Raw genomic sequence first — 15,581 nt, 5'->3', positions numbered from 1 at the left:
ATTATTCTCAATGGCACACCAAAAGATCTGCTAGTAAAAAAGTTCATGCAATAGAAGAAATTAATGTTTTGAGTGGAAAGATGGATGAACTTATGAAATTGTTTGCTACGAATAGTACTCCTATTGATCCCAATGATATGCCTTTGTCTACTTTGATTGATAATAATAATAAATCTATGGATGTGAATTTTGTTGGTAGGAATAATTTTGGTAACAATGCTTATAGAGGAAACTTTAATCCTAGGTCGTTTCCTAGTAATTCCTCTAATAATTATGGTAATTCCTACGACAACTCTTATGGAAATTTTAATAAGATGTCCTCTGATTTTGAGAATAGTGTTAAAGAATTTATGATCTCTCAAAAGAATTTCAATGCTTTGCTTGAAGAAAAATTGCTTAAAGTTGATGAATTGGCTAGGAACATTGATAGACTTTCTCTTGATGTCGATTCTTTGACACGTAGATCTATTCCACCTAAGCATGATATCAATGAGTCTCTCAAATCCATGAGAATTTCCATTCATGAGTGCAAAGAAAGAACCGCTGGGATGCGTGCTAAGAAAGATTGCTTTGTAAAAGCGTGTTCTTCTAGTTTCCATGAAAATAATGATGAAGATCAAAAAGTTATTGATGTGTCCCCTATTAAACATTTGTTTTTTAATATGAATCTTGATAATCATGGGACTGGAGATGAGTCAACTTTAGTTAAAAGGCATCCCAATGATTCGGAATTTTTAGATCTTGATGCTAAATTTGGTAAAAGTGGGATTGGAGAGGTCAAAATTTTACATAGCATTGAACATACTATTATGGATTTCAAGGAATTTAACTATGATAATTGTTCTTTAATAGATTGTATTTCCTTGTTGCAATCGGTGTTGAATTCTACTCATGCTTATAGTCAAAATAAAGCTTTTACCGAACATGTTGTTGATGCCTTGATGCAATCTTATGAGGAAAAACTTGAACTGGAAGTTTCTATACCTAGAAAACTTTATTATGAGTGGGAACCTACTATAAAAATTAAAATTAAAGATCATGAATGCTATGCTTTGTGTGATTTGGGTGCTAGTGTTTCCACGATTCCGAAAACTTTATGTGATGTGCTAGGTTTCCATGATTTTATGATTGCTCCTTAAACTTGCACCTTGCGGATTCCACCATTAAGAAACCTATGGGAAGGATCAATGATGTTCTTATTGTTGCAAATAGGAATTATGTGCCCATAGATTTTATCGTTATTGATATAGATTGCAATCTTTCATGTCCTATTATTCTTGGTAGACCTTTCCTTAGAATGATTGGTGCAATTATTGATATGAAGGAAGGGAATATTAGATTCCAATTTCCATTAAGGAAAGGCATGGAACACTTTCGAAGAAAGAGAGTCAAATTACCTTATGAATCTATCATGCGAGCCACTTATGAATTGAATACCAAAGATGGCAATACTTAGATCTATTCTCGCTGTTATGCCCAGCTAGGGGCGTTAAACGATAGCGCTTGTTGGGAGCCAACCCAATTTTTATTTTTGTTTATTGCTTTTTTATTCTGTTTAGTAATAAATAATTCATCTAGCTTCTATTTAGATGTGGTTTCATGTTTTAATTAGTGTTTGTGCCAAGTAGAACCTATAGGATAACCTACGGTGATAGTTAATTTGATTCTGCTGAAAAACAGAAACTTTTCCACGCACGAGAATAATTTTAGTAAATCACAGAAATGTGATTTTTCGTTGATTATTTTTGCAGTAGATCAATAGACAAATTTTCCAGGACTTCCTATTTTGGTAGGATTTTTAGACTTCCATAAGTATTCGAAAGTTATAGATTGCTATAGACTATTCTGTTTTTGACAGATTATGTTTCCCGTGTGTTGTTTGCTTATTTTGATGCATATATGGCTAGTATCGGGGGGTATGAACCATAGAGAAGTTGGAATATGGTAGGTTTAACACCAAAATAAATAAATAATTAGTTCATTGCAGTAACTTATGTGGTAGTTTTTCTTTCTTGCACTAACGGAGCTTATGAGATTTCCTGTTGAGTTTTGTGTTCTGAAGTTTTCAGGTTTTGGGTAAAGATTTGAGGGACTATGGAACAAGGAGTGGCAAGAGCCTAAGCTTGGGGATGCCCATGGCACCCCAAGATAATCCAAGGACAACCAAAAGCCTAAGCTTGGGGATGCCGCGGAAGGCATCCCCTCTTTCGTCTTCATCTATCGGTAACTTTACTTGGAGCTATATTTTCATTCGCCACATGATATGTGTTTTGCTAGGAGCGTATTGTATGATATGAGTCTTTGCCTTTTATTTTACCACAATCATCCTTTCTGTACACACCTTTTGGGAGAGACACACTTGATTTGGAATTTATTAGAATACTCTATGTGCTTCACTTATATCTTTTGAGCTAGATAATTTTTGCTCTAGTGGTTCACTTATATCTTTTAGAGCACGGAGGTGGATTTATTTTGTCGAAATTTTTGATATCTCAAGATTCACTTATATCATTTTGAGAGTCTTTTAGAACAGCTTGGTATTTGCTACGGTTATAAATTGGTCCTAGAATGATGGGCATCCAAGTTTGGGGTACAATAAAAACTATCATAGAAAGTGAATTGGATGCTATGGTCAATTTGATGCTTGATAATTGTTGTGAGATATGAGGATGGTGATATTAGAGTCACGCTAGTGGAGTAATTATGAATTTGAGGAATACTTGTGTTGAAGTTAGTGATTCCCGTAGCATGCACGTATGGTGAACCGCTTTGTGATGAAGTTGGAGCATAATTTATTTATTGATTGTCTTCCTTATGAGTGGCGGTCGGGGACGAGCGATGGTATTTTCCTACCAATCTAGGAGCATGCGCGTAGTACTTTGTTTTCAATGACTTGTAGATTTTTGCAATAAGTATATGAGTTCTTTATGACTAATGTTGAGTCCATGGATTATACGCACTCTCACCCTTCCACCATTGCTAGCCTCTCTTGTGCCGCGAAACTTTCGCCGGTACCATACACCCACCATATACCTTCCTCAAAACAGCCACCATACCTACCTATTATGGCATTCCCATAGCCATTCCGAGATATATTGCCATGCAACTTTCCACCGTTCCGTTTATTATGATGCGCATCATCATTGTCATATTGCTTTTGCATGATCATGTAGTTGACATCATATTTGCGGCAAGGCCATCGTCATAATTCTTCCATACATGTCACTCTTGATTCATTGCATATCCCGATACACCGCCGGAGGCATCAATATAGAGTCATATTTTGTTCTAAGTATCAACATGTAATTCTTGAGTTGTAAGTAAATAAAAGTGTCATGATCTTCATTATTAGAGCATTGTCCCAAGTGAGGAAAGGATGATGGAGACTATGATTCCCCCAAAAGTCGGGATGAGACTTCGGTCTTTATAAAAAAAAGAGAAAGGCCAAAGAAAAAAAAGACAAAAAAAGAAAAAAGAGAGAGAAAAGAAAGAAAAAAAGAAAAAAATGAGAGAAAAAGAGAGAAGGGGCAATGCTACTATCCTTTTACCTGTAACATCCCAAATTTTCAATTTGGAATGTTATACATAGATTATCATTGCATATCATATTTTATTACATTTTGGCTTGATCCGAGAAATTTCACGCAATTCAAGGACCCACGGAGAGAGTTGGGAATTTCGTTATTTTCATATTTCGGTTTTCTCAAATTTTGAAAATAGGATCATTTGATTTTATTTATTTTATCTTCAATTATTTCTACTATGAAAATATGACAGAGGGAATAAAATGACTTTCCCAAAATAAAGAAATATTGAGGATTTGATGATAAAATCAAATAAGATTTTATTTTGGAGTTTATTGCTATTTTATTTGAATTTAGGAAAAATGCGCATTTTTCGAAATTGCATTTAGGCCCCAAATAAATGTTCATCTTAACCGGCTTGATTTTAGAAGTCGGGAAAATTTTATTTTGGGATTTTTGGAGTCCGTTTAGAATTTCTTTAATTTGTTTTTCTGCGCGTAATGTTTTAAAAAAACGAAACCGACTTTGGGTCGTGTTCGGCCAGGACTCCATCTGGCCGGGTCCTTTATAATGCGCCGCCCGAGCCCACTAGCCGACAGCCCTCCCCGCCCCAAAACCCTAACCCTAAGCCATCGCCGCCACCGCCGTTGCCGCGCACCGCCGACGCCTACCGCCGCCGCCGCCGCCGCACGCCGACAGCGAACGTTGGTTCATTAGCATGTTCATTAGTTTTTTTTTCTCGTATTTTCCGCGATTATTTCTGATCGCGATTTCTGATCCGATTTTTGTTCTAGTATAACTTTTCGCTCGTTTATCGGAATCAGGCAATTCAAGCGCCTAGAGTTTTGTCTCGAAACCCTCTTTCCGATTAATCAACTCAAACAAGTTTTTGCTACTGTAAAATTTGAATTAAGTCCAGATTAGTAAACAAAGTTTGTTTCTTTCGCTGTTTGACTTTCGTTGATTCGTTTGTTTTGATTCTTTTTGCGAACCGGAGTTCTTAAGTTGAACTTTCTGGTTAGATATTTCATTTGAGTTTTACCTGTGCATTAGATGAGTGCGATAGAATACCCGGAGTGCGCCGCTTGCTACTTCGAATCACTAGGTTTCGCGGATCATCAGCAAGGCAAGTAACACTTTGCTCATACCTCCTTATTACCTAGTTTTATTGTATTAGATCAATCCTCAAACAATTGCATGATTAGGATTTGATTTAATATGTGGGTTTTGGGAAGTAGATGAGGTAGTACCTATTACCTGTTTTATTATCAAACCTTTGGGAGTTACTCTACGTTTGCTTATTATGCCATGCTATGCTAGTAGACGTGGATTGGGTGAGTGTATCCATGACAGATCTGAGTTTGTTTAATTAATGGTTTATTTAAGGTGGCAACTTTAATACACATCTGGGTGGATTGAGGTACCTGGGTATTCCAGGATTGCCTGTTTTTTTATGGACCGCCACCCAGGCTCAAAGGGATCATGAGATTATTCATGTTAGAAACTTCTGTGTGCAGCCACAAGCTACTATGGGCTCTAGCATAGTTGATTAAGTCATGCGAACTCTTAGAGTGGTAGACTAGCAGATGTAGGGGAAAGTAGGTTTAACGGTCTACCCATCGTAAGGTGCTAGCACTTCTGAAAGACTATGTCTCGGTCATCCGTTTCTCAAACACCATGTAGTGCGAGAATCCCAACGGAGGAGATCAAGTCTTGTGGGGAAAAGTGCGCAAACCTCTGCAGAGTGTATAAACTAATCATGGTTAGCCGTGTCCCTGGTTATGGTCATCTTGAGTATCTAGTACTTGGATTATCATGTGAATCTCATCATGTTACTTTAATTAATATTGTTGGGTTTTAATGAAGATGTTTAATTGGGATTGAGAGGATGTCTATCTTCTCAATGTTTAACAACCACCATGATAGTTAAATAAATTTATTCCTTTGCAGTAGGGAAAAATTGGCTTTATGCAAAACTGTAACCATAGAGCTTTCCACCAACCATACATGCATGTAGTGTAGCCTGTTTCTGTTCATTACTCTCTATGTGTTACATTGCCAGCATATTCCATGTGCTAACCCGTTTTGGGCTGCAACATTCATGTTGCAGACTTTTCAGACGACGAGTAAGGTGCTTTTAGGTCGTGGTTCTATACTCAGTGATGCCGTTGGAGTTGATGGACTCACTTATCTTCCAAGCCTTCCGCTGTTATCGTTGTTAGATGGCCTTAAGCCATATTTATTGTAATAAGTTCTCTTTTGAGACATTCGATGTAATAAGTGTGATTGCTACTCTGTTATAAATCCTTCAAGTACTGTGCGTGTCAGCATTACTGATCCAGGGATGACACTGATGCACAGAGATCAGACTTTTTGAGGTCTGGTCGCTACAAGATGGTATCAGAGCACACGCTGACTGTAGGACACGACCACTAAGCTAAAGCCCTAGATCACTACTCTCTCTTCTCATTTCTGACTCCTCATCTTTTCTACTCTTTTAGGATGGCAGATGCAAGGAACAAGTTCACGCAAGCGGATCAAGATACACCCTTTGGACGCCACTTGAAGGAAGTCACTAGATACCTGAACATCGAAGAACCAAGCTTCACCGGGACCTACAACGCCACTTTACCTGAAGAGGAGCGCTGGATGATTCAAGTTCAAGTTCCAGGAAGAACATTCATGCTAGTCACTGAGCTCATAGAGTTTTCCTTTGATGCACCAACCTGGAGTCTAGGAAAGAGCATGGCAGCCCACATCACAATGGGACGTGTTGGAGAAGTTTACCACAAGGATCTCAAGGATACAATCTACCAGATTTGTGGGCGCTGAGATGAGCAATGGGAGATGATCAGCACCAGGAAGGATAGATCAATTGCAGCTTTCATCTAGGAGTTAAACCAGCACATTCGACGCCAGGAGAACCAGATGTGCGCAGACATGTTAGACTTGAAGAAGGCCATGACAAAGATCACGGAGCTGGAGGAAGAACTCAAGTCTACACGTGATGGATATGAGGAGGAAATAGCAACACTAGTGGAGAAGAATGACGATCTGAAGAAGAAGCTAAGAGTGTTCATGGGATTTCCCGCAACTGGAGGAGAAGATGATTGCACTTGCCCAGAGAACTACATCATCATCGACGACACCGACTCGGACCCAGACGATAGCGATGATGACTATGTTGATGAAGTTGGGTCAGATATCATGGAATCTTCATCGGAGCAGTTTTTCTAGTCGACCACCATAACAGTAGTAGTATTTCCCCATGTATCTAGTATAGTCTGAGCACTTTTGTAACGATAGTTAGACCGTTGTATGCCCTTGTTTGAATTAATTGAAGTGATATTGTTTGCTTTTGTCTCATGTGCATATGGGTAGTGTTTTCCCTCTATATCTCGTTCTATTCTATATTCCCATCTTTTCTAAAAACCCTCATATGCCTCCGAGACGTGACAATGGATTCGCTTTCCCACCGGAGCTCACTTAGCTAATCCAGCAGCAGAATGCGTTGATGCAGTTGCTAGTCTAGAATCAGAATCAGGGGAACAACAACAACAACCCACCACCACCACCACTTGTTGATCACTTAACCCGTTTTCTTAGGCTAAACCCGCCGGTGTTCTCCAGTAGCACCGAGCCGGTTGTTGCAGATGATTGGATCCGCAAGACAGCAAGGGAGTTAACCACTGCAGGATGCACATATGCGGAGAGGGTGCATTTTGCCGCACATCAGCTGGAAGGACCCGCAGCATCATGGTGGGAGAATTTCACAGCCACTTATCCTATCGGCACTGTCACATGGGATTAGTTTTAGCAGGCTTTCCGTACTGCCCATGTTTCAGCAGAAGCTATGGCCATGAAGAAGCGTGAGTTTCGCAACTTGCACCAAGGAGGACGGATAGTTGGCCAGTATGTGGATGACTTTAGTAAGCTAGCACGTTATGCTCCAGATGACGTTGCTACGGATGCAGCTAAGCAGGAGAAGTTTCTGGGAGGACTGAATGATGAGCTGAGCATGCAGTTGATGGTAGCAACCTTCAACGACTATCAGGAGTGGGTAGATCGTGCTCTTATGATTGAAGGGAAGAAGCAACAGATTGAGAACCGCAAGAGGAAGTATAGACAAGGAAAGTACAATTCTAGAGCTCAGCAGAAACCACCTTTTACCCCGAAATCGGGAGGACATTTCCAGCATACCCATGGAGGAGGTAGCTCGTACAACCATAATGGCCCCAAGAATGGAAACGAGAATGGAGGAAGCAACAGCCAGAACCGTACCAACCGATCAACCCCATCCAAGAGAGACCTGAGCCAAGTCACTTGCTTTAAGTGCGAGAAGACTGGACATTATGCCAATGAATGTCCTGAAGCCCAGAATGGAAATGGCAATGGAAGCTTAGGTAAGAAGCCGAACCCTTTCAACAAGGGACAGGTGAACCACGTTAATGTGGAGGAGGTTGACGCCCAGCCAGATGCAGTAATAGGTAAGTTTTTGGTTAAGTCATTTACTGCAATCGTTCTTTTTGATACTGGTGAATCGCATTCATACATACCAAGGGGATTTGTGGATAAGTATAAACTGCCCACCAAGGTTCTTAGAACACCTATGTTACTAAGCTCACCAGGAGCGTAGTATATGGCCAGTCGAGGATGTTTTCAAGTGCCATTGAGTATAGGTAGGCATGTTTTCCCCTCGGATTTAATAATTTTGGAATCACAAGGCTTGGATGTAATTCTGGGTATGGATTGGCTATCGATGTATGGAGGAAACATCGATTACGCCAAGGAAGAAGGATCAAGTATGTATCACGGCATGAGCCGAAGAGGACACAAGTAAATTCATTATCAGGAGTTGTGCAGGAGGAAGTACCAGTGGTGAAGGATTTCCCTGATGTTTTTCCTGAAGAGTTGCCAGGCATGCCACCGGATAGAGACATTGAGTTTTTGATTGAGCTTTTGCCAGGCACAGGGCCGATATCTAAAAGACCGTACCGAATGCCCGCACAAGATTTGGAGGAGATTAAGAAGCAAATTAAGGAGTTACTGGATAAAGGCTATATTCGCCCAAGTTCTTCACCTTGGGGATCACCAGTGCTTCCTAGTGGAGAAGAAGGATGGATCATTGAGGATGGTTGTTGATTATAGAGGATTGAATGAAGTGACTACCAAGAACAAGTACCCACTACCAATGATCAATGATTTGTTTGACCAATTGCAAGGAGCTAAGGTATTTTCCAAGATCGATCTATGATCAGGATACCATCAGTTGAAGATTCGAGAGCAAGATATACCTAAGACAGCTTTTACCACTAGGTATGGGCTATATGAGTATACCGTTATGTCGTTTGGTCTGACTAACGCACCTGTGTATTTCATGAACATGATGAACAAGGTGTTTATGGAGTTTTTGGATAAGTTCGTCATGGTGTTCATTGATGATATTTTGGTTTACTCGAAGGATGAGGAAGAGCATAAGGAGCATTTGCATTTGGTATTGGAGAAGCTCAGAGAACACCAGTTATACGCCAAGTTCAGAAAATGTGAGTTTTGGTTGAAAGAAGTTGGATTCCTCGGACACGTTATATCCGGAGAAGGAATAGCAGTAGATCCCACCAAGGTTGTCACTGTAACAAATTGGGTAGCACCAACAACAGTTGGAGAGATCCAGAGTTTTCTTGCGTTGGCAAGATACTACCGGAGATTCATTGAGAATTTCTCGAAGATTGTGAAGCCCATGACGGAGTTGTTAAAGAAGGATACCAAGTTCAATTGGACTGAGGAATGTGAGGCCAGTTTCCAGGAGTTGAAGAAACGTTTGGTTACATCGCCAGTGTTGATTTTGCCAGATCAGCGCAAGGATTATGAGGTGTATTGCGACGCTTCACGTCGAGGACTTGGATCAGTGCTTATGCAGGAGGGAAGAGTTGTTTCTTATGCTTCAAGATAGCTTAAGCCTCATGAGCTGAATTATGCCACACATGATTTGGAGTTAGAAGCCGTAGTGCATGCATTAAAAACATGGAGACAATTTCTCATCGGAAACCATTGTGAGGTGTACACGGATCACAAGAGTTTGAAGTACATTTTCACGCGGAAGGAGTTGAATCTCAGGCAAAGGAGATGGTTGGAACTCATCAAGGATTATGATATGAGATTGCATTATCACCCCGGGAAGGCTAACGTAGTAGCCGATGCATTGAGCCGTAAGAGCCATGTAAACACACTCATGACCGGAGAGTTACCAACGGAGTTAACCAAGGACCTTCGCGAACTATGGTTGGAGATAGTTCCGAGAGGCTATGTAGCAGCATTGGAGATTCAGTCAACTCTGATGGATAAGATCAGAGAAGCTCAGAAGGCTGACCAGGAGATTGCCTCTATAAAGGAGAAGATGAGCAAAGGAAAAGCTAAAGGATTTCATGAGGATGAGCATGATACCTTATGGTTTGAGGACCGTGTTTATGTGCCCAATGATCTGGAGATCAGGAAGTTGATTCTACAGGAGGCCCATGATTCACCGTACTCGATTCACCTAGGAAATACCAAGATGTATTTGGATTTGAAGGATACTTTCTGGTGGATCGGAATGAAGAAGGATATTGCGGAGTATGTAGCAGTTTGTGATGAATGTCGGAGAGTGAAGGCAGAGCATCAGAAGCTAGCAGGATTGTTACAGCCATTGCCAATACCCGAATGGAAGTGGGATAAGTTAGGCATGGATTTTCTCACGGGATTGCCCAGGACTCGTTCAGGCTACGACTCGATTTGGGTTGTAGTCGATCGTTTGACGAAGGTAGCTCATTTCATCCCAGTGAAGGCCACCTACACCAGTGCTAAGTTGGCAAAGATATACATGACTAGGATCGTATGTTTGCATGGAGTTCTGAGGAGCATTGTATCAGATAGAGGAACCCAGTTTACCTCAAAGTTCTGGAATCAGTTGCACGAAACCTTGGGTACCAGGCTAGAGTTCAGTATAGCTTTTCACCCGCAGACAGATGGACAGACCGAGAGAGTCAATCAGATTTTGGAGGATATGCTGAGAGCTTGTGCGCTAGATTATGGATCTAGTTGGGAGGATAATTTGCCGTATGCAGAATTCTCCTACAACAACAGTTATCAATCCAGTCTAAAGATGGCCCCTTTCGAAGCTTTGTACGGAAGGAGGTGCAGGACCCCATTATCGTGGGATGAAGTTGGAGACCGTCAGTTGTTTGGACTGGATTTGATTAAGGAGTCTGAACAGAAGGTGAAGTTGATTCGTGATAGGCTCAAAATAGCCCAGTCCAGGTAGAAGAGCTACGCAGATTCTAAACGCAAGGAGACCGTCTACGAAGTCGGAGACAGAGTTTATCTTTGTGTATTTCCACTTCGGGGAGTTAAGCGCTTTGGAGTTAAGGGGAAGTTAGCGCCACATTTTGTGGGACCTTACAAAGTTCTGGAGCGAATGTGAGAAGTTGCTTACAAATTGGAATTGCCCGAAGGATTGTCAGGAGTTCACGAGGTGTTCCATGTTTCCCAGTTGAAGAAGTGCCACGCAGAGATGGCTGATATACCGCTCAGAGATACAGTGCCGCTGGAAGCGATTCAGTTGGGTAGTGATTTGACCTATGAGGAGAAACCGGTCAAGATTCTTGAGTATGCCAGCCGAGTCACCCGCGGCAAGGTTATCAAGTTTTGCAAAGTTCAATAGAGCCACCACACCGAGGATGAAGCCACCTGGGAGCGAGAGGAAGATCTGCTGAAGGACCACCCTCACCTATTTTCTAGCCAACCCGAATCTCGAGGGCGAGATTCATCTTAAGGGGTGTAGGTTTGTAACATCCCAAATTTTTAATTTGGAATGTTATACATAGATCATTATTGCATATCATATTTTATTGCATTTTGGCTTGATCCGAGAAATTTCACGCAACTCAAGGACCCACAGAGAGAGTTGGGAATTTCGTTATTTTCATATTTGGGTTTTCTCAAATTTTGAAAATAGGATCATTTGATTTTATTTAGTTTATCTTCAATTATTTCTACTATGAAAATATGAGAGAGGGAATAAAATGACTTTCCCAAAATAAAGAAATATTGAGGATTTGATAATAAAATCAAATAATATTTTGTTTTGGAGTTTATTGCTATTTTATTTGAATTTAGGAAAATGTGCGTTTTTCAAAATTGCATTTAGGCCCCAAATAAATGTTCATCTTAACCGGCTTGATTTTAGAAGTCGGGGAAAATTTATTTCGGGATTTTTGGAGTCTGTTTGGTATTTCTTTTATTTGTTTTTCTGCGCGTAATGTTTAAAAAAAATGACTTTGGGCCGTGTTCGGCCAGGACTCCGCCTGGCCGGGGCCTTTATAATGCGCCGCCCAAGCCCACTAGCCACCAGCCCGCCCCACCCCAAAATCCTAACCCTAAGTCGTCGCCGCCGCCGCCCCGGATCCCGCGCCGCCACCGCCTCGGACCCCGCCGCCGCACCCCGCCGCCGACCCCGCTGACCCCGCCGCCCCCTCGCCGGAGTAAGCCGCCGCCTTGCCACTGGCGGTTTTTCTCGTGAAAACCGTTCGGTTTTTCCGCCGGTTTTTCGTCCATTTTTAAAAAAAAAACTAGATCCGTTTTTCCCCGGTTTAGTTTATTTAGCGGACGTTCGTCCGTGCGTTCATTTTAACGAACGGTTTTCGTCGTTTAGCCACAGACAGCGAACGTTCGTTCGTTAGCCTGTTCGTTAGTTTTTCTTTTTCTTGGATTTTCCGCGATTATTTCTGATCGCGATTTCTGGTCCGATTTTTGTTCTAGTATAACTTTTCGCTCGTTGATCGGAATCAGGCGATTCAAGTGCCTAGAGTTTCGTCTTGAAACCCTCTTTCCGATTAATCAACTCAAACAAGTTTTTGCTTCTGTAAAATTTGACTTAAGTCCAGATTAGTGAATGAAGTTTGTTTCTTTCGCCGTTTGACTTTCATTGATTCGTTTGTTTTGATTCTTTTTGCAAACCGGAGTTCTTAAGTTGAACTTTCTGGTTAGATCTTTTATTTGAGGTTTAGCTATGCATTAGATGAGTTCTTATTGTATGCTTGTTTCTTGCGATAGAATACCCGGAGTGCGCCACTTGCTACTTCGAATCACTAGGTTTCGCAGATCATGAGCAAGGCAAGTAATGCTTTGATCATACCTCCTTATTACCCAGTCTTATTGCATTAGATCAATCCTCAAACAATTGCTTGATTAGGAATTGATTTAATATGTGGGTTTTGGGAAGTAGATGAGGTAGTACCTATTACATGTTTTATTATCAAACCTTTGGGAGTTACTCTATGTTTGCTTATTATGCCATGTTATGCTAGTAGACGTGGATTGGGTGAGTGTATCCATGACAGATTTGAGTTTGTTTAATTAATGGTTTATTTAAGGTGGAAACTTTAATACACATTTGGGTGGATTGAGGTACCTGGGTATTCCAGGATTGCCTGTTTTTTTATGGACCGCCACCCAGGCTCAAAGGGATCATGAGATTATTCATGCTAGAAACTTCCGTGTGCAGCCACAAGCTACTATGGGCTCTAGCATAGTTGATTAAGTCGTGCGAACTCTTACAGTGGTAGACCAGCAGATGTAGTGGAAAGTAGGTGTAACGGTCTACCCATCGTAAGGTGCTGGCGCTTCTGAAAGACTATGTCTTGGTCATCCGTTTCTCAAACACCATGTAGTACGAGAATCCCAACGGAGGAGATTGAGTCTTGTGGGGAAAAGTGCGCAAACCTCTGCAGAGTGTATAAACTAATCATGGTTAGCCGTGTCCCCGGTTATGTACATCTTGAGTATCTAGTACTTGGATTATCATGTGAATCTCATCATGTTACTTTAATTAATATTGTTGGGTTTTAATGAAGATGTTTAATTGGGATTGAGAGGATGTCTATCTTCTCAATGTTTAACAACCACCATGATAGTTAAATAAATTTAATCCTTTGCAGTCGGGAAAAATTGGCTTTCTGCAAAATTGTAAACATAGAGCTTTCCACCAGCCACACATGCATGTAGTGTAGCCTGTTTCTGTTCATTACTCTCTATGTGTTACATTGCCAGCATATTCCATGTGCTGACCCGTTTTGGGCTGCAACGTTCATGTTGCAGACTTTTCAGACGAGGAGTAAGGTGCTTTTAGGTCGTGGTTCTATACTCAGTGATGCCGTTGGAGTTGATGGACTCACTTATCTTCCAAGCCTTCCGTCGTTATCGTTGTTAGATGGCCTTAAGCCATATTTATTGTAATAAGTTCTCTTTTGAGACATTCGATGTAATAAGTGTGTGATTGCTACTCTGTTATAAATCCTTCAAGTACTGTGCGTGTCAGCATTACTGATCCAGGGATGACACTGATGCACAGAGATCAGACTGTTTGAGGTCTGGTCGCTACATTACCACACTTGTGCTTCAAAGTAGCACCATGATCTTCATGATAGAGAGTCTCCTATGTTGTCACTTTCATATACTAGTGGGAATTTTTCATTATAGAACTTGGCTTGTATATTCCAATGATGGGCTCCTCAAAACGCCCTAGATCTTCGTGAGCAAGCAAGTTGGATGCACACCCACTTAGTTTCATCTGTTGAGCTTTCATACATTTATAGCTCTAGTGCATCCGTTGCATGGCAATCCCTACTCACTCACATTGATATCTATTAATGGGCATCTCGATAGCCCGTTGATATGCCTAGTTGATGTGAAACTATCTTCTCCCTTTTTTTCTTCTCCACAACCACCATTCTATTCCACATATAGTGCTATATCCATGGCTCACGCTCATGTATTGCGTGAAAGTTGAAAAAGATTGAGAATACTAAAGTATGAAACAATTGCTTGGCTTGTCATCGGGGTTGTGCATGATTAAATACTTTGAGTGATGAAGATAGAGCATAGCCAAACTATATGATTTTGTAGGGATAGCTTTCTTTAGCCATGTTATTTTGAGAAGACATGATTGCTTTGTTAGTATGCTTGAAGTATTATTACTCTTATGTCAATATGAACTTTTACTTTGAATCATTTGGATCTGAACATTCATGCCACAATGAAGAAAATTACATTGAGAATTATGCTTGGTAGCATTCCACATCAAAAATTCTGTTTTTATCATTTACCTACTCGAGGACGAGCTAGAATTAAGCTTGGGGATGCTTGATACGTCTCCAACATATCTATAATTTTTTTTGTTCCATGTTATTATATTACCTGTTTTGGATGTTTATGGGCATTACTTTACACTTTTATATCATTTTTGGGACTAACCTACTAACCGGAGGCCCAGCCCGAATTGCTGTTTTTTTGCCTATTTTAGTGTTTCGAAGAAATGGAATATCAAATGGAGTCCAAACGGAATGAAACCTTTGGGAGTGATGTTTTTGGAACAAACGCAATCCAGGAGACTTGGAGTGGACATCAAGCAGCAAACGAGGCGGCCACGAGGGTGCCCGATGCGCCCTAGGGGGGTGGGCGCGCCCTCACCCTCATGGGCCCCTCGTGGCTCCACCGACCTACTTCTTTATCCTATATATATCCACGTACCCCGAGCACATCCAGGAGCACCACGAAAAACTGATTCCACCGCCGCAACCTTCTGTATCCGCGAGATCCCATCTTCGAGCCTTCGTCGTCGCTTTGCCGGAGGGGGAATCGACCATGGAGGGCCTCTACATCATCTCCAAGGCCTCAACGAAGGGTTGTGAGTAGTTTACCATAGACCTTCGGGTCCATAGTTATTATCTAGATGGCTTCTTCTCTCTCTTTGAATCTCAATACAAAGTTCTCCTTGATCTTCTTGGAGATCTATTCGATGTAACTCTTTTTGCGGTGTGTTTGTCGAGATTCGATGAATTGTGGGTTTGTGATCAAGTTTATCTATGAGCAATATTTGAATCTCCTCTGAATTCTTTTATGTGTGATTAGTTATCTTTGCAAGTCTCTTTGAATTATCAGTTTGGTTTGGCCTACTAGATTGATCTTTCTTGCAATAGGAGATGTGCTTAGCTTTAGGTTCAATCTTGCGGTGTCCTTTCCCAG

Source organism: Triticum dicoccoides, chromosome 2B (assembly GCF_002162155.2).
Source record: "Triticum dicoccoides isolate Atlit2015 ecotype Zavitan chromosome 2B, WEW_v2.0, whole genome shotgun sequence".
Classification (NCBI taxonomy): Eukaryota; Viridiplantae; Streptophyta; class Magnoliopsida; order Poales; family Poaceae; genus Triticum; species Triticum dicoccoides.
Note: the sequence above shows the minus strand (reverse complement) of the source record.